We start from the raw sequence: 27632 nt of genomic DNA on the forward strand, positions 1-27632 counted from the left end.
CTGAACGGAGCTTCTTCAAAGTCATAGTGAAGAGTACCCATGGTCGGGACGCAAGGAGGTTAATGCAGCTGACTTACGATTGAACGTGGCACGAAAGAGCGGACTCGGTCTTTACAAATGTCACCCTCTTTTTCTCCAGCTGACCCAGACAAGGTCAGCTTAATGGGCATCCAGCGCCGACCAGCAATAGCCTCCAGCTGCCCGTAGTTCCTCGATGCACTGTGTTCCTTGGCTCATCGCTGCCTAGTCCGCGTCAGCGAGGGGCAGTCTGTGAAAAGCGAAAAGCAGTGCCTGCTAGGTTCCGACCTAGCCCCCCTCGTGATAACGTTGGCAAAGACGGAAGCGGCTGGAGGAGAGACTGTATCTTGGAAGCTAAAACTACTTATGCAGAAGCAAAGAGAACAATCCTCCTGAAAGGAGAATCAAAAAAAATGATCGAATAAGTATATTTTTGTAGGCTTTTAAGTGCAATAGCGCCTTACTCAATAATAAAGAGCTCCTGGCTTAATGAGTGTTTGTTCTACTTCGGACTTGCAGGTAGTCGAGGAGGAGATTTCTGGAAGAATGAGGTGGCGCTCGGAAGACCGTCCCTGCCCGACGCTAACAACAGTCAAGTGCGATGGAAGGAGTCCTCGCTGAAGTAATAACCACCAAAAACACAGCAGTCGTCTATATCATAACGCCCACGTTCCAGGATATCCGAAAGTGAATGTAAACGCAAGAGGCTAGTAAACGGCCAAAGCAGGTTGGCTCGGCGTGCAGCTACTCAGGTCTGATTATCGTAATGGCTGTGATGGTTTGTTTTCAAAGTGCTTTCTTTTTTTATTGTCTCACTTTGTTTTTACTGCAACTCTTGAATTTTGCTGCCTGTCTCTGTCACGGGGTCTACTCGTCATAGAGAAGGACTCCACTGCGGGGTCTCTGTGAACAGCTTCTTCCAAACAATTGAACTCAATGCTGCTCAGGGAGCTGGCGGCGCGTGGTGGCCAGGGGTCCTCCTCCCGTCAGAGGAGCCTGGCGGGCTGCGCAGCTCTCAAGGGCACCATGGACTGCCAGTGCTTGCTCTTCGCGGCGCAGAGGAGGCGCGGCTGTGACACTGCGCCATACCCCAAACACAGACTGATAATCTCTGCGAAGGAACCTCGTTATCTCGGCTCGGGCCAAAACCTCGTCGTCGGTTTGCTGCTGCAAAAAGCCTCTGAGCAAAGAAATCAAAGTTCGGAAACGTGAAGCAGTAAAAACGTGAAGACCAGGCGTCGGCTCAGGGAGATGGATGAGCAAAGTCACCCAGTGAAGAACCACAAATCACGCCCACTGATGAAAGGCGGCGACGTGCAGCAGGTAAAGTCAGTGCTGGAGGACGTGCTCGCTCAGTGATACCGGTTCAGCCAACGTTGATGTTGAGCCAAGGCCAAGTTCCCCAGGTAATGAATAGGCAGCTCTAACCGCAAGACCACATCTCCTCCGAAGGAAACCTTTAAGTTTAGCAGAGCTCTTATGTTTCCCAGGTTCTTGGTGAGCAGCTCGAGTTTTCGAGTTGGCCTATGTGTTGTGGTAGAATGGCCCACGGACATTGAGGACTGGGCTGTGTCCTTACATTTGTAAATATGTATACACGTTTGTATTTTGATGCATTAATTCATATTACCACCGCTTTATCACCGACCGCCGGGGTTGTAATGAGGGCCTAAGTGCTATTTTAAGGAATCCTGCATAATTTGTTTAAAGGTTAATACAGTTTCCGAACTTTTAAGTTACATGAATATAAGACTGTATATTCTTGGGAAAATAAGAATAGAAATCAAATTCCCTCAACAATCCTAAATTACCTGGTATTGGAAAGTAAAACTACAGATCTGGTTTATTCATCATAAATCCAACAGGTGAGAGTAGGTTCATACAATCATATCTGTTGAAAGTATATCAAGCTATTTAATATATGACATCTGATTTCATAGTCTTTATTATTGTCACAGGTCTCCCTCCCTGCAGTACCCTCCCCAAAATCCCTTCCCCTCATCCGGCCACTCAGAACCTCTGATAACTAATATAGTCGCAGAGTCGATGCTGCCAGAAGGTGGGCATTGGAGGGTACTGCTCCTGAGGAAAGTGCTCCTGACATGTGTAGAGCCGCCAATCCAGCATGAATGCCCTCCAGGTATGCATTGCATTGCTGCATCTGGGATGCCAGCCCCTGGATGGCATTCACAATGGTTGATTGCCCTACAGAGATGGATCTCAGGAGGTCAATAGCCTCCTCACTCAGGGCAGCAGGGCTCACTGGGGCAGGGCCTGAGGTGCCTGGGGCGAAGGAGATGCCCACCTTCCTGGGTGAGCGGGCATGGGCAACTCGCTGAGGGGCTACTGGGAGGGCGGTGCTGGTACAGGGTTGGCAGCAGTACCTGCAGCTGGGGTGGTCACAGAGGTGTCCGCCACCACCAGGGAGCTCCCATCGGAGGAGGTCTCAGAGTGCCTTTGCTCCTCCGCCAGATGATGCTAATGCACATTAGGACAGGATGACAAAACAAGAAAGAGGGGGAGGGAGACAAAGGATACACAGGCTCAATGACTACACCAACATCACTTTTGGTGTACACAGCACCCTCACACACAGGGAACAGGCCTACGCACTATGCATTGTGCTACCAGTGAAATGGCTAGTCACCAAGGCATGAGGAGGGGCACACACCGCCAACTGCAGCACACCAGGGACCCACGATGCCCTGCCCAAAAGTGAATTCTAACAAGCTAGGTAAGCATTATTTTCCATTCAACGCTTAGCCTTCACAGGACCTACGCTGCCATGTCTGGCCTGGCCTTGGGGCATCCACTGACACACCACAACCGCATACCACCCCACCAACCGTAAGTTGTAATGACAGCCACTGTACTCACCCCCTTGTGGCTGCTGTGATGCCCTCAAACACCCATCCAGTTCAGGGTAGGCCACCGCCAGTACGTGGGCCGTCAGGGGGGTCAGGGTCCGATGGGCACCCCTTCCTCGTTGGGAGTCCATCCCCAGCTGGGCCTCCGCGGTCTTTCGTGCCCAGCATCTCACCATAGACCCCCAGGGTCCGCACCTCCTTGGCGATGGCACACCTTATTCCCTTCTTTTGAAGGGCGCTGACCTGCAGAGGCAATAGAGACAGGAGAACACCATTAGACAAACAGTCCAGCATGTCACACAAATGGCCCACCGCACCCATCTGCATCACCATTGGCACACACATAGCCCAGCGTACAACATGTACACCGCCAAGAGGACATCAACCCACCGCACTTACACAATGCCTTCACACACAATTCCATGAATTCATACCACATGCATCATGCCCACAGTGTACTCACCTGTTGGTCTGGAGGCCCATACAGCAGTCAGTACTGGGGTAGGACCCCATCCACCAGTCGCTCCTACTCCTCAGAAGTGAAGGCTGGGGCCCTCTCCCCGGTCACACTGACCATGGTAGGTTCCAGACACCGATCACAGCAGCACATACAGGCCCTCATTACAACCCTGGCGGTCGTTGTTAAAGCGGCGGTAACACCCTCAACAGGCTGGCGGTAAAAGAAAATGGGATCAGGACCACACTGGAAACCACCAACATAGACAGCCACTTTAATACTCCGACCCCCACGGCAGTAGCAACAAAAACCGCAGCGGTCACCACCAACAGACAGGCAGAAGACAATGTACTGCCAACCGTATTACAAGGTACCAATCCGCCAGCTTTTCTGGGGCGGTACCAACGACATCAAAAGCACGGCGGAAACTGAACAATGAAGGGGAACCACTCATCTCTCGACACTCCACGGTGACAACAGTGAGTACTGCACCTAGCACACAGGGGAGGGGAGGAGGGAAAAGAGAGTGACACACATGTGGCACGCAACACCCCCACCCTCACCCACAACACCATACACACAAACACATCCAACAACAATACAGATACACCCCATCACCCCCTGGAAGAACGTAAGGACAAAAGGAAATTAGTCTAACCAGTGTTATATTGGAATATTCAGATATATCAAGAGAAAATCAAATAATCAGTATACACAAATATTTACATTATGTACACAAGGCTGTACACTGTCCCTTGTAAATGTCCGTGGACCAGTGGTCCCAGAAGGCATGGGCGAAGCCCACACATGACACCTGCCTCAAAACTGAGAAAACACTGCATGGGCATCAGGTCAAAAAAACACAGGCACCTCAAGGGGAAGATGGTAAGAAGCCACTGCTCCTCGAGGGGGCTCCATATCCACTGCTTGGTCCTGGGGAGTGCAAAGCCACAGTCTCTCAAGTCTGTGGTTTGCCCACTGCTTGGTCCTGGGGAGTGCAAAGCCACAGTCTCTCAAGTCTCTCAAGTGGGTGATTTGCCCACTGCTTGGTCCTGGGTAGTGCAAAGCCACAGCCTCTCAAGTCTCTCAAGTGGGTGGTTTGCCCACTGCTTGCTCCTGGGGAGTGCAAAGCCACAGGTTCTCTAGTGGGTGCCTTTTTCCACTAATTTTGGAGGGGGGCTTTGTGCCCAGTGTGCTTCCTCCAGCCAAGGATTGGGTGAGTGGATGCCTTTCTCCACTGGTTCTGGAGGGGTTTGTGTGCCCAGAGTGCTTCATCCTGCCAAGGATTGGGTGAGTGGATGTATCTCTCCACTGGTTCTGGAGGGGGCTTTGTGCCCAGTGTGCTTCATCCTGCCAAGGATTGGGTGAGTGGATGCCTTTCTCCACTGGTTCTGGAGGGGGCTTTGTGCCCAGAGTGCTTCATCCTGCCAAGGATTTAGTGAGTGAATGTATCTGTCCTCTGGTTCCGGAGAGGGCTTTGTGCCCAGTGTGCTTCATCCTGCCAAGGATTGGGTGAGTGGATGCCTTTCTCCACTGGTTCTGGAGGGGGCTTTGTGCCCCGAGTGCTTCATCCTGCCAAGGATTGGGTGAGTGTATGTATCTCTCCACTGGTTCTGGAGGGGGCTTTGTGCCCAGAATGCTTCATCCTGCCAAGGAGTGGGTGAGTGGATGCCTTTCTCCACTGGTTCTGTAGGGGGCTTTGTGCCCAGTGTGCTTCATCCTGCCAAGGATTGGGTGAATGGATGTATCTCTCCACTGGTTCTGGAGGGGCTTTGTGCCCAGAGTGCTTCATCCTGCCAAGGCTTGGGTGAGTTGATGTATCTCTCCACTGGTTCTGGAGGGGGCATTGTGCCCAGTCATGCAGCACCTGGGGTGTGGCAGTTAACATCCTCTCACCTGGGTGTCTGAGCCACGCGATGTACATGGAACAGGTAGCATGATACTCCATGGAGGCAGAGCCACACTCTATCCTGTGGAGACTTAGGCTGCTCACTGCTGGTCGTACCAGTGCTGGTGGTGGTGCCTCAAATGGCGTGTCCAGGACGTCACCTGCAGCCTCAAACGGCTGCCCACTGGTGATGCTGCTGACGTCCAAAAGAGTGGCACCGGCTGGGCATGTGGCGGTGCAGATGGTGGTGCAGGTGGCTGTGGCTGCAGCGGAAATGCTGCCGGTGCTGCCCGTGGTACAGTTGTCTCTTGTGGTGGAGGGAGACACCATACCATCTCTGGGCAGCCTCGAATGGCTGATTCTTGGGGAGGATGCTGCAGACCGACGTTGTGGCAGCGGCGGTGCAGGTAGCGGTGCCGGTGCAGGTGGCGGTTGTTGTGGCGGTGGTGACTGTGGTACAGATCGCTGGCATCCCTGAGGAAATGGTGGTCACCAGCCCCTCACCAGGAGGCATCGTGCCCTGAGGTGACTTGCCCTTTGTCTTGTGGCCCTTCCCCACCTTGGCAGTCGATGCTGGGACCTTGGCACTGTCGTCTCTGTGTTTGGGCGAGGCCTTGCTGGGTGGTGCTACTTTCCCCTGCTGGAAGCCGACCCCTTTTTGACCTTGGCATGTGGCGGAATTGGGTGGTCCTTCACATCTGTAGGTGGCACACTGGCAGCTCTGACGGCTGCCCCCTTCGATCCACCCCGACTTGCACGGATCTCAGCAGACGCAGATGTGTGGCTGAGGTGCTGGGCTGGGATCTAGTCATCCTGACCCTATAGGTCGGACGGGGGGAGGTGTAGGGAAGAGGTTCAAGCTAGCCAGAAAAAGTTTTTTAGACACACTGGGACCGGGAGATGGAGGGGATGTGGGAGTGGAGGAAGAGGTAGCGGTTGCTGGAGGTGTACGTCTGCTGAGTTTGGGTGAAGGTGCATGGGCTGGAGGCTGTTGTGAGGTGGATGGCTGTTGAGTGGGTGTGTGCCTGCATTTGTGTACTTTGGGAGGATGGCTCACAGACACACTGAGAAAGGACACAGGGGGTGTGTGAATGGTAGTGGGGGTTGTGATTGCACATGAGCGGTGTGTTGTGATGGGCGTGCTGGTGATGGAGGCAGTGGCTGATGATGTAGTGAATGCAGGTGTGAGTGAAGACCAGACTGGGAGGGAGGTGGAGGAGGGGGACACAGTGGAGGAAGTGGATGTTGGTATGTGTGCATGGGTATGGTGCTTGTGTGAGTGCCTGTGTGATGTGTGGTGCTTATGTTTTCCTGAGCCACTTTTGTCTGTGTATGCATGCTGGTCTGAAGGTGTGCTTGGGATAGGATGAGGTAGAGGGGATTGGGTCTGGGTAGTGGAAGTTGGAGGGAGGAGGCTGGACACAGGGACAATGCCTGCCATCAGTGCTAAGGCCAGAGCCTGAGATGCTCTCTGTTGGGCTGTCACGCCAGAATGAATGCCCTCCAGGCAAATGCCTCTCGACACCCTGGATGGCATTCAGAATGGTTGACTGCCCAACAGTGAGGGATCTCAGGAAGTCAATAGCCTCCTCACTGAGGGCAGCAGGGCTGACTGGGGCAGGGCCTGAGGTGCCTGGGGCGAAGGAAATGCCCACCCTCCTTGGTGAGGGGCACGGGAAACACACTGAGGGGCTGCTGGGAGGATGGTGCTGGTAGGGGGGTGGCGGCTGTACCAGTAGTTGGGGTGGGCACAGAGGTATCCGCCACCGCCATGGAGCTTCCATCAGAGGAGGAGTCGATGTCGCTGGTATCCCCTCCTGTCCCCGCCGTGGAGCTCCCCTCGCCCTCCGTCCCACTGGTGCCTTCACCTTACGTGGATTCATCCTCATGGGCCATGTGATATGCAGCTCCCTCCGTCGCCGGTGCCTCTGCTTCTCCGACAGATGATGCTAATGCACACAATGACAGGGTGACAAAACAAGAAGGAGGGAAAGACAGAGGACACACATGGTCAGTGCCAGCAACACCACTACCGTAGGGGTACCCACAGCCCACACACCCCCACCCAGATCCCTCCTAAACCGCACAGAGTCAGCTTTATGACACCTTACTCACCCCCTTGTGGCTGCTGTGATGCCCTCAAGCGCCCATCCAACTCCGGATAGGCCACTGCCAGGATGCAGAACATCAGGGGGGGTCATGGTGCGACAGGCACCCTTCCACGTTGGAAGGCCAGCCCCAGCTGGGCCTCCGACGTCTTCTTGCTCCAGCGGCACAGGTCCTCCCATATCTTGCGGCAGTGGGTGCTCCGTCTGTGATAGACCCCTATGGTCTGCACTTCCTTGGCGATGGCACACTTCTTCTGGTGGGCGCTGACCTAGAGGTAAAGTACAGGAGGAAAGGAAGTTACTCACTCGTCCGGACCGTCATACTCATTGCCCACCAGTTACAACCCATGCCTTGACGCACATACACTGACCATCCTCACATGCATCCCTCAGCCCCCCCCAACATGTGGCTTTCATCCACACCACTCCAAACAGGCATTGCCTGAGCATCATGCTCACAGTGTACTCACCTGTTTGTCTGGAGGACCATAGAGTAGCGTGTACTGAGGGAGGACCCCATCCACCGGTTTGTCCAACTCCTCCTCAGTGGAGGCAGGGGCCCTTTCCCCAGACACTTGAGCCATTGTCGCTTCCAGACTCAGGTCACAGCAGCACCTGCAGTGTAGGCCTTCTCCTGTTGATGGTCAGGTATCAAGTGAGTGAACAGGTAGAAAATGGCGGTCACGTCTGCGGCGGTGCATACCGTCACCGCTGGCGTACGTGGCCATTGGCTCCTGGAACCCATAGGGCCCAATGATAACCAATGCTGAGTTGAGCGGCGGTCTTTGACCGCCTACCACGACGCTGCACAACGCTAGCGCAGTTACCTCATTTTTCCTTGTCCCTCCTGACAAGTCAGCCAGCCACCATTTCAGGGGTGCATCTAACTGCGTCACAGCACATCTTGGCACATATACGGACTAACTATTTCATACACAGATTTACTAACATTACTGCAGACACAGTTGTGCTACCTATGTGGTAAATGACCCTCTGCTCACCGTTCTCCTCTATAGGTTACAACAGCTGGGGCAGATGATGAGATGGTGGCATCCTCCGGTGTACAGACCCCTGGTGGACCTGTCGACAATGGAAGACAGACACATCATAATCACATACAGACTTCATCGTGCCACAATCCAAGAACTGTGTGCCCAATTGGAGCCAGACCTGATGTCATCTGTCCGCCAGCCCACAGGTATCCCTCCTCTAGTGCAGGTCCTGTCAGTGCTCCATTTCCTGGCAAGTGGCTTCTTTTAAACTACAGTGGCCATGGCATCTGGGATGTCTCAGACAATGTTTTCTAACGTGTTGACCAGAGTTTTGTCTGCCCTGTTGAAACACATGCGCAGCTACATCGTGTTCCCCCAGGTGGTGGATTTGGCCACAGTGAAAGCTGAGTTCTATGCCCTGGGACATATCCCCAACATCATTGGTGCCATTGATGGTACACATGTGGCATTTGTTCCCCCCCCCGCAGAAATGAACAAGTGTACAGAAATAGAAAAAGCTACCATTTGATGAATGTGCAAATGGTGTGTCTGGCGGACCATTACATCTCCCATTTGAATGCAAAATATCCTGGCTGTGTGTATGACGCCTATATCTTGCGGAATAGCAGTATCCCTTATATGCTGGGCCAACTCCAGAGGCACCGGGTGTGGCTAATAAGTGAGCCCAAGGTCCCCACACAGTATGAGTAGGTGTCTGGGTATGGGGTAGTCCCTAAGGGTTAGTGTGTGTGTCTAACAGGTATCCCTCGAAATTTGCAGGTGACTCTGGTTACCCCAACCTGTCATGGCTACTGACCCCAGTGAGGAATGCCAGGACAAGAGTAGAGAACCGCTACAATGAGGCACATGGCCAAACTAGGCATATTATTGAGAGGACGTTCAGCCTTCTGAAGGCCAGATTCCGGTGTCTCCATCTAACAGGTGGCTCCCTATACTACTGACCGAAGAAGGTGTGCCACATACTCGTGGCATGCTGTATGTTGCACAACCTGGCTTGAGATGCCAGGTGCCTTTTCTGCTGGAGGATGAGCCTGGTGATGGTCTTGTGGCAGTGGTGGAGCCTGTGGACAGTGAGGAAGAGGAGGCAGGGGAAGAAGATATTGACAACAGAACAAATATCATCATGCAGTACTTCCAGTGACACACAGGTATGAGACTGTAACTCCTCCTCACAATTCAGAATACTGTAGGACATTGCGCATGTCAGCCTCTTAACCTCTATCTATGGACACTGACTGTTCCCTTTGGATTTCCTTTTTGAAGATCTGGGTACCACATTCTGCCTTCTACTATATGTACTGCTGCCCAACAACTGTCATACATTGGTATGAGTAAATGAACATTTACATTGCTATTTGTTGCTAATGTTGTAATAATACATTTGTGAAAGATCAGACTGAGTCCAGATTGGTTTGTGATTAAAGGGGTTTATTTAGGGGCTAATGAGTATAGGGGTATGTGCAAGGGGCTGGGGTGATGGTGGAGGAAGGTCCATAGTAGAGTCCAGTCTATTTGTATCACAGGTGCATTGTCCAATGTGGCATAGGAAGGGGAGTAATGGCAATTCAAGTTGGACAGGGTGACATAGTGGGACAGAAGGGTGACAATCAGCAGAGTCTGGATTGCAGGGACCGTTTGCAGGGTGGTTCTCCTTCTGCAGGGGGTGGGGTGCTTTTGGCCTGTTGTTCCTGTGGCTCCTGTCCACTAGCGCCAGCGGAGGTGGAAGGCTGTTCCTCGGTTTGGCTAGTGTCAGGGGCCCTTTGTTGTGCCACTGCCTCCCTCATAGTCTTGCCCATATCAGCCAGCATCCCTGCTATGGTGACCAGGATGGTGTGGATTTTGGTGGGGTCATCCCTGATACCCATGTAGTGTCCCTCCTGCAGCTGCTGGGTCTCCTGAAACTTGGCCAGTACTGTGCCCATGGTCTCCTGGGAACAGTGGTATGCTCCCATGATGTTGGAGAGTGCCTTGTGGAGAGTGGGTTCCCTGGGCCTGTCCTCCCCCTGTCGCACAGCATTCCTCCCAGCTTCCCTGTTGCCCTGTGCCTCTGTCCCCTGAACTGTGTGCCCACTGCCACTGACCCCAGGTCCCTGATCATCCTGGGTTAGTGGGTTTGCCTGTGGTCCCTGTAGTGGTGGACACACTGCTGATTGACGTGTCCTGGGGACAGTGGAATGGGCCCGCTGGGAGGGTGCTGTGCTGGTGTTTCCTGAGGGGGGAGGTTCTGTGGTGGTTTGGGACTGTGGCAGGGGAACCGACTATCCAGAGGTCCCAGATGGGCCAGGCTGGTCATTTTGATCCAGGCGTGCAGAGCTGCTGTCATCACTGTGGGTCTCTTCTGTGGGAGGACTGGATATGGCTGGCACCTCCTGTCCGGTGACATTGGGTAGTGGTCCTGTTGGGATGGAAATGTATTGTTATTGTATCTGTGTGTGCCATCTTCTGCAATGGATGTGTCCCCTGTATTAATAGGCTTGCACTGTCGCCTTGGCCTTGTGTGATTGGTGATTATGTGGGTGATGGGTGTCCACGTAGGTCTGCGATGGGGGTCCATGCATTGGTGTTGCATGCAGGGCTTGGTATAGGGATGGGTGGGTTGTGATAGTGGGGTATATGTGAGGTGTTGGAGTGATGGGGGTGAGGGTAGGGGTAGGAGTTTGTGATGGCATGCAGGTAGGGTGGGGGGGATAAAGTAGTAAAGATTTGACTTGCCAGAGTCCAGTCCTCCTGCTACTCCTGAGAGGCCCTCAGGATGCATGATCCGCCAAGACTTGCTCCTCCCATGTTGTTAGTTGTGGGGGAGAAGGTGGGGTCCACTGGCAGTCCTCTGTACAGCAATCTGGTGTCTTGAAACCACGGAACGTACCTTCCCCCGTAGGTCTTTCCACCTCTTCCTGATGTCATCTCTGGTTCTGGGATGCTGTCCCACGGTGTTGACCCTGTCGACGATTCTCCGCCATAGCTCCATCTTTCTTGCAATGGAGGTTCTGCTGCACCTGTGATCCGTATAGCTGTGGCTCTTCCTGGATGATTTCCTCCACCATGACCCTGAGCTCCTCCTCAGAAAACCTGGGGTGTCTTTGAGGTGCCATGATGTGGTGTGAGTGATGTGTGAGGTGATGTGTGGGGTGCTATGCTGTGATGTATTATGTGATGGGCGTGGATGGTGTATGTGTGATGCTGTTCTGTGCCTCTGGATGATGGTGTGGTCTTTGCTTTTCTCTCTCTCTGCTTGTTCAAATTTTTTCGTTGAAAGGGTTGTGGGTAATGTGGATGTGTGTTTTTTAGTGGTGTGCGTGTGTGGGTGTGGCGTGTGTACGTGTGTCAGGTGTGTGTAGTTTGAATTGTCCAATGTGGTGTAGTTTTGTTAGTGCATGTGTATTTTGAGCGCAGCAGTGTGTACCGCCAATGGTTTACCGCGGTTGAAAGACCACCGTGTTGATTCATGGGTCGTGATACTGTGGGCATATTCCTGTTGGCGTGACGGTGTGGGTTTTGCTATCGCCAGTTTATCACTGACCTTTGCTGTGGCAGACTTGTGTGGGTGTCTGTATTGTGGTGGGTTTCTCTATGTGGGTCATAATACCCGGAGCGGAATACCGCCGCGGTCACGGTATGTTGGCAGTCATCGGTACGGCTGTAAGCGGGATTTTCCGCCAGGGTTGTAATGAGGGCCACAGTGTAGGTCCTCTCCTATGGAAGGTCAGGAAACAAGTGAGGAATGTGAATTAAAATGGCGGTCACGTCTGCGGCGGTGCATTTCGTCACCACCGGCGTAGATCCCTATTGGCCACTGTACCCCATAGGGCCCAATATGAAACCAATGAGGAATTGCACAACGGTTCACTGCCGCCTACCCCCACGGCGCACAACATTGGCGGCATTACCTCACTTCCACCTGTCCCTCCACACAGGACAGGCGGTCGCCATTTCAGGGGGGGTGAACAGGCCTATCGATAATTGCTGTGTCACAGGATAAATAGGCACATACTTTATAAATTACACTGTCCCAAAACATGTTTGCATGATGTGGACTGCTGTTGTGGTATTATTGTTCAAATTGTGACAGCCTACTCACTCTTGTGTCCCTTAGATACCTACCACTGCGGATGAATAGGAGATGGAGATATACACTGTTTACAGACCCCTGGTGGACTTGACTACACTTGAGGACAGGCACATTATCCTCACCTATAGGCTGGACAGGGCCACAATCACAGAGCTGTGTGCCCAAGCAGAACCTGACCTGGTATCAGCTATCCGTCAGCCGACTGGGATCCCCCCTCTTGTGCAGGTTCTATCAGTGCTCCATTTCGTGGCAAATGGTTCTTTACAATTGACAGTGGGCTTGGCAGCAGGAATGTCACCGCCAATGTTCGCAATCGTGCTTGTCTGCCCTGATAAAAGCACATGTGCAGATACATTGCTTTTCCCCAGTTGGAGGATTTGGCCACTGAGAAGGCCTTGTTTTATGCAATGGGACATATATCCAATATAATTGGGGTGATTGACGGAACACAAATTACATTTGTACCCCCCCCCCGGCAAAATGAACAGGTGTACAGGAATTGTAAGAGTTTCCACTCCATGAATGTGCAGATGGTGTGCCTGGGGGACCAGTAGATCTCCCACGTCAATGCTAAGTATCCTGGGTCGGTGCATGATGCCTTTGTCCTAAGGAATAGCAGCATCCCAAATGAGATGGCCCAACTACAGAGGGACAGGCTGTGGCTAATAGGTGAGCCCTGGTTCCCACCCAGTATATGTTGGTGTATGCATATGGTGTTGGCCATATAAGATAGTGTGTGGCTAAATGTTGTCCCTCAGTATATGCAGGTGACTCTGGTTACCCAAACCTATCATGGCTGCTGACCCTGTGCAGAAGAACATTGGCTGAAGAATGTTATAATGAGGCACATGTGCGAACCAGAAGGATCATTAAAAGGACCTTCGGCCTCCTGAAGGCCAGGTGCATGTTCCTCCATCTGACCGGGGGATCCCTGTGCTACTCACCCAACTGCCAGATAGTAGTGGTATGCTGCATGTTGCACAACGTGGTCCTCAGATGCCATGTACCTTTTCTGCAGGAGGAGGAGCCTGGAGATGCCCCTGTGGCAGCAGTGGACCCTGAGGACAGTGAGGATGAGGAGGCAGAGGATGAGGATTTGGACAACAGGACATTAGTGATACATCAGTACTTCCAATGATACACAGGTGAGACAGTAGTATTTCACATTTCTATGACTATTGGTGTATTCTGTGGGGCATTGGCATGCTGGCACTACCCACTTCTTTCCCCTACTTACTGTTACCTATGGATATTCATTTTACAGATGTTGGTGATATGACAACATTCTTCTGATATGATCACAAAAGCCAGCTACAGGTCATTAATTCTATCCTCATACTATTTACAGTTAATTTGCAATGGTTGTAGCTGTTTCAATCAATACAAATGTGCAATACATAAAATACTAGTAGTTAAGTTTTATCCAAGGGTGTTTATTGTTGTGCTAAAATATAGAGGGGAAAGTTCAATGGAATGGGTTGATGACGGAGGAAAGTCCAGAGTATTGTTCCACTCTGTTTGTAGCACAGGTGCATTGTCCATGGTGATAGGAAGGGGAGCAATGGCAGTTCAAGGTGTACAAGGTGACAGAGTGGGACACAAGGGAAACAATCAGGAGAGTCTCATTTCCTGGCAGTGGTCTTGGCAAATGTCTCTGGCTTCTGTCTGGTTCGAAGGGAACGTTTGCGGGGTGGTTGACCTTCTGCAGGGGGAGGGGTGCTGGTGGCCTGTGAGTCCTGTGGTGGGGCCTCCTGGCCACGAGCGGCTGCGGATGTGGAGGGCTGTTAAGATGGCTGGATAGTGGCAGGGCCCCGCTGGTGTGCTGTTGCCTCCCTCATGATATTGGCCATGTCTGCCAGCACCCCTGCTGTGGGGATCAGGGTGTTGTTAATGGGCTGCAAATCCTCCCTGACCCCCTGATACTGTCCCTCCTGCAGCCTGTTCTCCTGCACTTTGTCTAGGATCTGGCCCATCGTGTCCTGGGAATGTTGGTAGGCTCCCAGGATCTCGGAGAGTGCCTTCTGGAGAGTCGTTTCCCTGCTCCTGTTCTCCCCCTGGCCCACAGCAGTCCTCCCAGTGTCCCTTTCGGCCTGTGCCTCTGTCCCTTGAACGTTGTGTCCACTGCCACTGACCCCAGGTTCCTGATTGTCTTGTGGGCAATGTGTGGCCTGGGGTCCCTGTACAGGTGAGTACACTGCTGATTGACGTGTCCTGGGGACGGAGGTGTGGGTACACTAAGTGGGTGCTGTAGTGTTGGTTCCTGATGGGGGAGGCTCTGTGGTGGTCTGTGAGTGGGCTTGGGTGACCGGCTGTCCAGTGGTCCAGATCCAGAAGTCCAGAGTTACTGTCATCACTGTGGGTCTCTTCTGTTGGAGGACTGGATAGTGGTGGCACATCCTCTCCAGTGACATTGGCTGGGGCACCTGTGGGGATGTAAGTGATTATTATGCTTCATGTCTGTGACATATTGAACATCCCTGGCTTCCCCCCTATTGTTGCTGTTGCCCTGCCACCTTTGTTTGTGTATGGTGATGTATTGTGGGATTGTTAGTTTCCCTATGCTGTGCATGCTTTAGTGATAATTGACCATGCAGGGTTGGGAGGGGTGTCCATTAATTGGTACAGCATGCAGGGCCTCACATTGGGATTAGTGAGATGTGATGGTGGAGTGTGTGGGATGTGGTGGAGTGATGGGAATAAGGGTGAGGGTGTGTGATGGCATGCAGGTATGGGGGGGGTGATAATTGTTAAAAGTTGACTTACCAGTGTCCATTTCTCCGCCAACTCCAGCGAGTCCCTCAGGATGCAGTATTGCCAGTACCTGCTCCTCCCATGCTGTGAGTTGTCGGGTGGGGGTCCACCGCCAGTCCTCTGTATGGTGAGCTGGTGTCTTGCTGCATTGGAACATACCTTCCCCTGTAGGTCGATCCACCTCTTCCTGATGTCGTCCCTTGTTATTGGGTGCTGTCCCAAGGCGTTGACCCTGTCCACGATTCTCCGCCATAGCTCCATCTTCCTTGCTATTGATATCTTCTGCACGTGTGCTCCAGAGAGCTGTGGCTCTACAATGACAATTTCCTCCACCATGACCCTTAACTCCTCCCCAGTGAAACGGGGGTGCCTTTGTGGTGCCATAGTTGCTGCGTGATGTGTGTTGGTGAGGGTGTGTTGGGTAATGTGGTGGGGTGTGTGATGTTGAGTGCATAAGGGGTGTGTGGGTGTCAGTGGTATGTGTGTCTATTTGTCTCTGTGTTCTTCTCAGTCTCATGGTGGCAATAGTTGTTGGTAAAGGGTTGTGGGTAATGTGGGTGTGTTTTATAGTGGTGTGGGTGTGGTGTGTTTATGAGTGTCAGGTGTGTGTTTTTGGTATTGGCCAATGTGGTGTTGTTTTGAATGTGGTTGTCCATTGTGAGCGCAGCGGTATGTACCGCCAATGGGTTACCGCCATTGAATGTCCGCCGTGGTGATTCGTGGGTCTTAATGATATGGGTGTTGTTCTGTTGGCATAACAGGGTTTTGGAACTGCCACTTTATCACTGACCATTGGGCTGGCGGATTTGTGTATGTGGCTGTGATCTGTCGGATTGTTGTGTGTGTCATAATATGGCGAACGGATATTCACCAAAGCGGCGGTAAGTTGGGGCTGTCAGCGCAGCAGTATGTGGCATTTACCGCCAATGACATAATGAGGGCCTAAGTTCCAACCGAAGACAGAGCCTGACATTTGACCTTGTTCTTTGAATGTACAGCAAATGTGATGAGATAAGAACAAGATTTACAGGCCTTTTTACAGAAAGGGAGCACTTGGAAGGATACTGTAAATAAGGTTTGTGCAAGGGAAGGGATGAAATTAAGCTGCATAGCCTAAAACTAATAAAGCCAGCAAATTGAAAGCAACGAAATGTGAGCTACAAACCACAAAGCCAATGGCAAGCAATGGGCAGAATGCATTCCCAATGAAGCTCTATGACTGTACTTAAAGTGACAGCCGTGGGATACTTTGTGGGGAAAGTCCAGTATTTTAGTCCACTCAGTATCTTGTAGATGTTTGGCCACATCAGTCACCCAGGTAGTATGACAAGAAGACCTGGAATGGTCTCCAGGTTGCAGGAAAGGTCTGTACACCCATTCTATCAGTTTGCCACCAGTCCCTTTGGTGTAGAGCTTCTGACACACATCATGTAGGGTTAGTGCTAGGTGGCAGATATGAAATAGGGCAGTGGTTCCCAACCTGTGGGCCGGGGACCCCTAGGGGTCCGTGAAGACTCCTCAGGGGGTCCATGACTGCTCAGAAAATGTAATAATATTAGGTTCCAACTATCAGTAATGACTCAGTCGGGGTCCCCGGATTCCAATAATGATTCAGTGGGGGTCCCCGGGCTCCAGTATTGATGAAATGGGGGTCCACAGAAGTCAAAAGGTTGGGAACCACTGAAATAGGGCATTTAATGTTTGTTTAAAGTGGTTTATAAGTAAGGAGTTGACCTGGGTGAAGATGGTAGTCTGCCACAAGGGTTTGGAAATTTAGTAGCTCGCCATTCAGAAAAAAAATCCCCCAATTTGAAGACACCTGCAGCATGCCACTGATGGAGTTGCTTAGAGCACAGCTGTCCTGTGCGAGTGAGAAGGCTTAGCAAAGGTAGTGCAGAAGAACAGGGTTTCTTCATGTCAGTGAGTTTAGAGGTTCTAGCAAGGCAAAAGAAAGCTGAGCATGAAAAGCACATATGGTGATCCGTAGAATGGTCAGTAGGAAACAATGAGCAGTGCAGTAAGCCCTCATTAAAATTCTTTACAGATAAACCCCATCGCATGCAAGGAGGTGGGCAGAAAGTCAGCGAGCCACCCATTGGACCTGTGCAGCTGAATGATAGCGTTCTAAGTCCAGAAGGCCTAATCTACCCGCAGTCACGGGTAGCTTTGGAGTGGAAAGAGCTATTAGGCGGCGCCCTTGCGACCAAATCAGATGTGTGGCATGTCTGAAGAATGAATGAAGGACAAGCAGGGGAAGGTTTGCAAAATAATACTACCATCAGGGTAGCCCACCCTCTTCACCAGTGCCACGTGGCCCCCCATAGAAAGCAGAAGAGAAGGCCAAAAGGCAAACTGGTCTCAGAGGGACCATGACGCTCTGCTGAGATTTTGATCCTGCAAATCTGTGGGAGAAAGGTAGATATTAATCACTAGGTATCGAAAGGTAACTGGTTCCCAGTTCAATCTGAGGTCTAATTGTATATAAAGGGGAAAACAGTGCCATACATTAAAGAAACACTAATTACATTTTTACATTTTATTTGTGCAATTTACATCTTATATTTTGAAGATTCTATGTGTACTTGACACTTAGGGATAACCAAGATCACTTGTTTGGCTTTTGCTCAATTTCAAAACCATTTTAAGACATGGACAAAGTGGGCAATTGCCTTGCACAACCTTGCAAGGGGCCTGGCCTATGGCCACCCTTCACAAGCACAAGCAGCGGACCATTGCACCAGACACGTTTGCCAAGGGGGTGGGTGCTGCTTGTTCAACCACTTGACAGTGCATCTTCTATTTCTCTCCTGCCTGCAGAGACAACTCCCCAGGTACCCAGTACCTTACGATAGTGTTGGTGGACCCATCTTGTCTGGTTTTAGGAACTGTCCCACCTTGTTCTTCTCTTTCTTATTTATCCAGTTCTTAGCAACAACCCTTTAAATCAATTGCTGTGGATCTCCCATTTGATCTCAATTTCATCCTCCTCTTTTATTATCTTTGATTGGTAGTCCTGGCTCCCAGTTCTGAGATAAATGTAGAGTCCCAGACATACACTCTAGTGCTGTGAAGCTACAGACAAGTTGTGGGTACCTCACATCCTGACATTAGGTGTGGGACTGTTGCTCACACCATCTGCCCTGCCTCATTAAGACCACAGTGAATAAATAGTGCTGTGTTAAAAAAGAGTAAATAAATGCACTGATAACATAGTGAGGCATGGCCTCTCTTGGGTGTGTCTGTAAAATTGACATTTGTTCTTGAATTTTTGTCCTGAATTTGGACCCTTCATTCTGAATTTTTGTCCTGAATTTAGACCCTTTATCCGGAATTTTTTACAGTCCTATCCAGAATTTGCCTCAATGCCAGGTGGTCACCCTAGCGCCAACAAACACTATCACACACCAGCGCTAAGGAAAGCCCTGCCAGTGATTGATGCCTGCTGTGGCCCTGCTCCTATTTCCCATGCTTGCTGTTGAGTTGAGGGCGCCTTCCAGAGATGTACTCTTTTAATTTGAAGGCAGGCTGGCCCCAGCCTTCCAAGGTGCCCAAGGGGGGCCTGAGGGTCACGATAATGAAGGTGAGAGCAGGTGTCTCCTGGGATGTGGAGGACCTGGGGAGATGTCCGCTGACATATTTGAGCATGCTGGCCACAAGCGGTTTTGTTGTGGCTCTTTTATAGTTTTATTACATGTTTTACTTGATACTAGTTGATAGGGACTACTCTATCTAGTAGTTATGAGGTACTTGTTTTATATAACCACAAGTTTGTTGATACATGTGTTTTGTATTATGCAAATGATCAATGGTTTGTGTGCCATTATTGGCTGTTCTGTTTAATTGATTAATTATGGAGCACAGGGGACATTTATAGGTGCCCTAGATTTCTGGCTCTATGTGGTTTACTCTTCCACTGTGTATGGTGCAGGCTATTATGATGGAAGAGAAAACAAGTACTCAGAACAGGTGTCTGATTTCATCTTTCTCTGATTCTGAGGGGAGTCTGCTCAGGTAACAGATATCTAAGAGGCCCTGGGAGCAGTCTTCGGCTAGTTAAACTTTTGTGACTGAAGTCCAGATCCAGTCTGACGGGGGGAGGGGATGGGAGGGAAGAATGGGGGGTTGGGGGGGGGGGCTGGCTGAATAATACAAAATCTTCTAAGGTGAAGGCTATTGCTCCAGATACTTCCTCGGATGCAGCTGATGAGAGTCCTAGTAGAACTTCATCAGGTAAGTATGCCTTCAGAGAGTGTCAGATTCCTGATCATGGCAGAGACCATTTGAGTTTGGAAGTACCAGCTGACCAGCCAGAGGTGGGTGAACACCTCCCACAATCTGCTAAACTTTCAGTCTTGTCATTTTTGCTTCACAAGAGTATTAAAGGGGATATCTTCAGACACTGGAAGGAGGTGGATCAGTCCAATATACCTAGGTTTCTTCAAATGATGTACGTCTTGACAGAAGGGGAGGATGTGTTTCTATCTAATGTCTAGGCTAATTCAATCCTACTTCTCGTGATTGGAAGGATGGCAGTTAACTTGGAGGATCGTTCACCTTCGGATGCAGTAGATCGCATGGTGGACAGTGTGATTAAGAAGTCTTTTTCTGCCAGCTCTGTGTCCCAAGAAGGCAGCTACTTGTGCGGCATACATAGCATTATCACTGTTGAAGGACTTTGAGTCTCTTTCCGCTGCCGTCCAGGGGAATGTAGATTGGGCGATCTGTTTCTTCAAATGGAGCAAGAAGAGAAACATTTGGTGGGTGTTTCCGCAGATCCCCTGCAGTGGCTTCTGGTGCTTCCATTCTGGTGAGGCAGAATTTATGGATGTGTAGCTGGAAGACAGATTATTTTGGAGTAGGCATCTCTCCTCAAAATGTCCTTTGAAGGGCAGAGGATTGGGGATCAGCTTGATGCTACCATCAAAAAATCCTTTAAGGACAGTAAGCACACCCTTCCTTATAAGGGTGCAGCACCTAATCCTATGAGTCCTGGAACAGAGACCCTATGGATTTTTCTAGAAAGGAATCCAAGGGATTTTCTTCCCTGGAGAAGAAGATTTCAGCTTAAAAGGTCCACTAAGAATCTGGATTCAAGAAAGAAGACTGAAACATGCAAGCATTTCTCCCGACTGGTCCTCTCTTCCAGATGTGGTAGGCCCAATGGGTAGAAGGCTGTTTGATATTCTCAGTTCTTGGAAGGATTTCATAAGGGATCAAAGGGTGCTCAGTGTAGTGAAGAGACGTTATGTGAAAGAGGTTGTCAGGAAGCCTCCAGAGTTGGGCACATTCCCTATGTCTATCCCTATAGATCCAGTAAAAAGAGAAGCTTTATGGTCTGGAGTTCTGGACATTCTGGAAAAGTGGATGATTGTAGAGGTTCCTGCATTGGAAAGGGGTAAGAGAGTCTACTCCATTCTCTTTCTGGTGCAGACAGCCAATGGAGAATAAAGGTTGGTGGCTGACCTGCGGGGCGTAAACTTATGGATAAAGTCCATCCATTTCAAAATGCTTTTCCTGCAGCAAGTAATTTATTTGGTGGCAGGGGGTGACTTCATTGCTACAATCAATCTTCAGAACGCCTATCTCCACGTCCTTATTTTCAGACATCACCAAAGCTTCTGCCGTTTTGCAGTTGGCTCTTGTCAGTCCCAGTTGCTGCCCTTCAGCCTAAAGTCAGTGCCAAGAGTGTTTCCCAAAGTTCTGGTTCCTCTGGTGGGTGTGCTACAGCAAGAGGGAGTTGCATTTTTTCCATACAGACGACTCTCTGGTGTTTTCTTCTACTGTGGAGCCACAGTGATTGACATAAGAAGAGTGCTTGCAGTGCTATAACGTCATGGCTTTCTGGTGAATAAGAAGAAATCTCATCTGACTCCAGCTTGGGAACAAACTTTCATTGATGCAAGGTTTCTCACCATAAAGTATTGGTCTCTCTGACATAGAAAAGGATCAACAAAAATTAGTCACTTGTCAGATAAAATGATTCAGGACAATCCTTCTGCAGGGGCCTGGCTTCAGGTGCAGAGCCACTTTGCGGCAACCATTGTCTTGATGCCTTTGGCCAGGTTACAGTTGAAGAGGGTAGTGAGGCATGTGCTGTTCCATTGGTCCTGCGCACATGAGAGAGGAGCTTTCTTGGTGGATGGGGTCCTCCAACATCAAGAGAGGGATCAGCTTGACATCCCTGACTCTGATCATTAATGGATGCCAGCTCAGCAGGATGGGGAGCCTGGATTGGGTCACAGCACGCCCAGGGTCTTTGGCCAGGGGTCCAACATTTGAGATCCTCCAATTGGAGGGAGTTGGACGAATTTCAACTTTCGCTACAGCCATTCATTCACTCATCTTTTAGTGGGCAGAAGTGTTCTTGTGAGGACAGACAACAAACCGGCCAAATATTACCTCTGCAGAGGGCATAAGGTCTCTTGCGTTGTTGAGGGTTTCTGAACAGATCTTCTTGTGGGAACAGGACAAGATATTTGAAGGAAATGTACATTCACTGGAAGCTGAATATCAGGGTGAACACATTGAGCAGGGTAATTCCTTCCTCTCAGGAGCACTACTTGAGCAGGCAGATGTTTCTCAAGCTCATTCAGAAGTGGGGTCTTCCTGTGGTGGTTTTGCTTCCATTGCCACTGTTGCATGGGGTTCTGCCTCAGCAGTCTGCCTGGATGTTTCGCTTTTTGATCACCTGGTTTTTAGACTTTTTACTGTGGGTGAGCCTCATTACCAGTGTCTCACCCAAGGTATTAACACAATAAACGGACTGCACATGTTTACTGCCAGTGCCCGCCTTTTAAGGTATGCCTGTTGCGATGCAGCAAAGGTAAGGAGCACTTGGCTTGGTACACGTGAACACGTGCCCACGTGTGGTTGTGTGTGCGGGCTGCACGTGGGAGTACTGTTGTGCGTAACCCGATAACAGCGCACAGGTAGCTTGGCACAATGGGAACTCTGCAGGAATAGGTATTCATCTGGGAAAGGCCTCATGAGGAAAGAGCCTTCAATCTGCTCAGCTTGTCAAAATTTACATTAAAAGTAGCAATATTTGGCCATATGTCTACTACTGTTATCTATCAATCTCGGGGTGGGGGTGGGGATGGCGGTTGGGGGGAACCACTTTTCTGCACGAATCACAATTCGGGAGACTAAAACCATGTATGCGATGCCAGCCTGCATACCACAGCAGCATTTATTGTTCAGTATCACATAACTTCCATTCAAGAGCACCTGGAATGCTGGGCGAATTAAAGAGACAGGAACACCCTTCAGATAAGAAGCTAAGTTTGCTACTGAAGCATTACAAGCTCTGTGAAAGGACAGCTGTTTACAAATTATTGATTGGCTCACAGACATTTTGCAGTCACTGCCACTAAGAAAGACCTCCTTCATGCCACTGAAACATTTTTACGTAAAGAGTAGCTCCCACACCTCATGAATGTAACTATCTCCTTAGTGCCCAAATCTGCCTATTTGAAAGTGTTTCAAGCATGAGGTAAACTAAAATGTTGAAATCGGCAGATTAATTACTCCCTGTATTAACCACTTTGCTGATGGCATTTTTGCCACAATAAAAGCCAACTTTTCTAACTTCTCACTGTTAAACATAAGGTAAATTGCTTCTTAGCCATTATCTGTTGTATTCAGGTCAAATGAAAAGCGGCAAACAACTTCTTGGAGTTAACTTATTGCCGGGGCATGCAGCCACTTTTAAGAACTTGTAACATCTAACCCAACTGCATAATGACAACGGTTAGAGCTTTCTGCAAATTTTCGTCATCTATTTGCCTTAACCAGACAACTGCTTCCTTTTGGGAAAGCTTCCATGTTTCATTATATATTGCATATAAGAAACATTTTGTGTGTGGTTTCCTGGGACCTAAAAAAAAGTCTTGTAACATATATACAATTATATCTTTTGACAGGAGACTAAGGTGTTGTTTAATGGCTATTAGTAAGACTTTAACCATTGTTGACATAGCTTGGCCACGCTATATGTGGTGATGACCCCAGAGTGTTGTGTGCTGAAATAACGAGGGTCAGGTCAGCTTGTGCTAAAAACCCTTTGTGAAGTTTACAAAATGTGCATGACAACCATTTGTGTCCACTAGCGTCAATAACCACCCATTGGGACCCGAAAATGTTCAATTAAAGATGCTGATCTGGACCCATCCATTGAGCTGTTCTTCAGTTGCATTTAAAATCTTTTGGCATTTTTCAAACTTAGCTGGTGAGGGAATACTGGCCGCATTTAGGGCCACATGTACGTATATTTGGAATTGCGATTCCATGCAAATTGCAATTAGGTAATAGCAATTCCAATTGCAAGAAACTCCATTGAGTTGCTTTCGTGATTCCCGGTGGTTCACAAATATACCTGCCTCATTAATATTAATGAGATAGGTCGCATTTTGCGACCCACTTGGAATCGCAGAAATCACAGGGATGGCGGCCTGCTGGTGTCAGCAGACCACCATGTCTGTGATTGCTTTTAAATGAGGCAATCTTTTTTTTAAACGCAGCCTGTTTTCCTTAAAGGAAAACAGGCTGCGTTTAAAAAGAAAGAAAATGAAATGTTTCAGTTTCATTTTTGAAGAGTAGGCAGTGGTCCATGCGACCACTGCCTGCTCTTCAAAAACGTTTTCGCATGCCTTCACAGAGGGGAAGGGGTCCATTGGGGACCCCTTCCACTTTGCGAATGGGTTGGCACCAATTTGAAATTGGTGCTAACTGCGATTGTTTTGCGACCGCATTCACGATCACAAAACAATTTAGGGCCATATTATGAAGAAATGGCTTTGCGAATCGAAATAGCGATTTTTAAGAAATCGCTATTTCCGAGTCGCAGTAGGCCATGTACCATAATTGCGATTCGGAATTAGCGATTTCTTAAAAAAAAGCTATTTGTGGTTTGCGAGGCCCAATTACTGAATCGCAATTTGCATTTTTGCAAATTGCGATTCGGTAATTGAAAATTGCAAATTGCGCGAAATTTTGAGAAAGCACACCTGGAGGAGCCTGATGACATCACAAGCAGGAAGTGAGTCATCCCAGGCAGTTTCAGGTGCCACACCCAAACCAGCATCCAGAGAGAGTCAGCCCAGCCACACTGAGCAACACTCTGAAGGAGGCAGCACACCTGAACAACCATGGACACCTCAGCCCAAGGAAAGGAGAAAGGAGAAAGAAAGTGGAAGCTCAAATTTAGCGAGCAAGAGCTGGAGGTGCTGACAGAGGAGGTGGTCAGGAGCGATGACCGGCTTTTTGGCAAAAGCTCACTCCATGTGCCGGAGAGTGAGAAAAGGAGACTCTGGGCAGACATACAAACTAAGATCTGCGCTATTGGAGTGGCACATCGCTCGGTCGAAGAAATTAAGAAGAGGTGGTCCGACCTGCGGTCCCGTGCCAAGGAGAGGGTGGCAAGAAGACTGCAGGAGGCCAGGAGCACAGGAGGCGGTCCACCCACAAAGTCACCATCCACCCCGTTAGAGGACCTAGTGGAGTCCACACTCCTCCCTGAAGCAGTGAGTGGGTCTACAGAGATAGACACCTCCGGCACACCAAGTACCAGCAAAGGTAAGTGCAATATTGAATTGTGACCCCATATGTGTATGCACAAAAGCCCCTTAGGAATTAGCAAGTAATGTAAAACATTGTGAGAAGTAGTCCATTCCACATCTTAGAAGCAGCACAACAATGCATTATGGGAGTGGCAGTCCACAACCCAGAGCTGAAAGTAGCACATACAATGTATTTAAGTAGAGCGGCACCCAGAAGAACACAACACCCACAACACAGTGAAGAGAAGTACTTGTACCTTTATTACCATTGTGTGCCCTTACTTGTAACAAACATAACTGACATGCTGCATATTGTCGTTGAAGGTGGGCCAGGCCTAGCAGCCACAGAATGTGCCAGCTTAGGGGAGACTGACACCCATCCAGCCCCAGACTCCAACACGAGTGGGTCTCTCACCATTGCGTCACTCCGACGCAGGCCCAGGGAACTGCCACTGCCAGAGCTCAGTCAGGACTCCGATGAGCAGCAGGAAGGGCCACATACACCATCTCCAACTGGCAGACGCACCCAGATGCAGGAGGCCAGTACGCAGCACACCACAGCACCCCGCAGGATGGCGACAAATGCAGGTGCACAGGCATATGAGGCAGGTGAGGGAACCTCCTTCTTTGGTGGCCTGGAAGCAGCTATGTTGCAGCAGCAGCGCCTGCATAACACAAATATCACTGGTTTACAAAAACAGATGCAGCAACATAATGCCAACATGGGGGGCCTGCATCGCCAGCTGGAGTGCCTGAATGCAAATATAGAACAGCTGCATGAGGGACAGGTCCACTTCTGCTGTGCGGGAACTATGCCAGGAGCTGCGCCATGACAGGGTGAGCCACCGCAGGCAGGAGCGACGATTCATGAACATGTTCGGGGGATTCTGTCACTCTGTCAATAGGTTAGCTAATTCAACCTCACAGATTGCACATCGTGCAGTGGCTGCACAGGTGGAGGCAGCACACAGCAGCAGGGATGTGGCTCATGGACTTGTCCAAATCACAAATGTGATAGACAACATCATGGGACACAGGTCAGCCACACCTAGTGAGCTTGGACTGGGGGGCACGGAGGACACTTCCAGCCTCAGCAGCCTAGCTGTACCCGCAATGGACAGCAGACGGCGCAGTGCCAGGCACAGCACTGCCACTGAGGCAGACAAGAGAGGTGCCGCAAGAAGTAACTGTAGCGGCCAGAGGGGTAATGAGTACACTATGAAGTAATAGTGCTTTATTCTGAACTTCTATTGTTTCTATTTTTAACTCACTTTTATTGGTATTCATTGGACTATCATTACCTGACATTAAGGTAATAAATTTACTTCACTACAGGTACATTTGTCAGTGCATTTGTCTTATTCATACTTACATCTGAAATGGTTGTGTGTGATGTCAGCACGCCTTTGCCTTCCCTCTGCTGCACTGGTCCTGTCTGCTGGCTGTAGGGGTGGTATGGGATCATCATCCTCATCAGATTCAGTATCACATATTTCTACAGGTATGCCCCTTGTGGTAGCTATATTGTGCAAGATTGCACAAGTAGCCACTGTAGGAAAGTAGCCTCTTTCTAGCCTTGTTACCCCCACTTTTGGCTTGTTTGTGAGTATATGTCAGGGTGTTTTCACTGTATCACTGGGATCCTGCTAGCCAGGGCCCAGTGCTCATAGTGAAAACTCTATGTTGTCAGTGTGTTTGTTATGTGTTACTGGGATCCTGCTAGCCAGGACCCCAGTGCTCATAAGTTTGTGGCCTATGTGTGTTCCCTGTGTGGTGCCTAACTGTCTCACTGAGGCTCTGCTAACCAGAACCTCAGTGGTTATGCTCTCTCTGCTTTCCAAATTTGTCACTATCAGGCTAGTGACTACATTTACCAATTCACATTGGCATACTGGTACACCCATATAATTCCCTTGTATATGGTACTGAGGTACCCAGGATATTGGGGTTCCAGGAGATCCCTATGGGCTGCAGCACTTCTTTTGCCACCCATAGGGAGCTCTGACAATTCTTACACAGGCCTGCCACTGCAGCCTGCGTGAAATAACGTCCACGTTATTTCACAGCCATTTACCACTGCACATAAGTAACTTATAAGTCACCTATATGTCTAACTTTCACCTGGTGAAGGTTGGGTGCAAAGTTACTTAGTGTGTGGGCACCCTGGCACTAGCCAAGGTGCCCCCACATTGTTCAGGGCAGATTCCCCGCACTTTGTGAGTGCGGGGACACCATTACACGTGTGCACTATACATAGGTCACTACCTATGTATAGCGTCACAATGGTAACTCCGAACATGGCCATGTAACATGTCTAAGATCATGGAATTATCACCCCAATACCATTCTGGTATTGGGGGGATAATTCCATGATCCCCCGGGTCTCTAGCACAGAACCCGGGTACTGTCAAACTGCCTTTCCGGGGTCTCCACTGCAGCTGCTGCTGCTGCCAACCCCTCAGACAGGTTTCTGCCCTCCTGGGGTCCAGGCAGCCCTGGCCCAGGAAGGCAGAACAAAGGATTTCCTCTGAGAGAGGGTGTTACACCCTCTCCCTTTGGAAATAGGTGTGAAGGGCTGGGGAGAAGTAGCCTCCCCCAGCCTCCGGAAATGCTTTGATGGGCACAGATGGTGCCCATCTCTGCATAAGCCAGTCTACACCAGTTCAGGGATCCCCCAGCCCTGCTCTTGTGCGAAACTGGACAAAGGAAAGGGGAGTGACCACTCCCCTGACCAGTACCTCCAAGGGGAGGTGCCCAGAGCTCCTCTGGTGTGTCCCAGACCTCTGTCATCTTGGAAACAGAGGTGTTGGGGGCACACTGGACTGCTCTGAGTGGCCAGTGCCAGCAGGTGACGTCAGAGGCTCCTTCTGATAGGCTCTTAACCCTCTTGGTAGTCAATCCTCC

The sequence above is a fragment of the Pleurodeles waltl genome, chromosome 7 (assembly GCF_031143425.1).
Source record: "Pleurodeles waltl isolate 20211129_DDA chromosome 7, aPleWal1.hap1.20221129, whole genome shotgun sequence".
NCBI lineage: Eukaryota > Metazoa > Chordata > Amphibia > Caudata > Salamandridae > Pleurodeles > Pleurodeles waltl.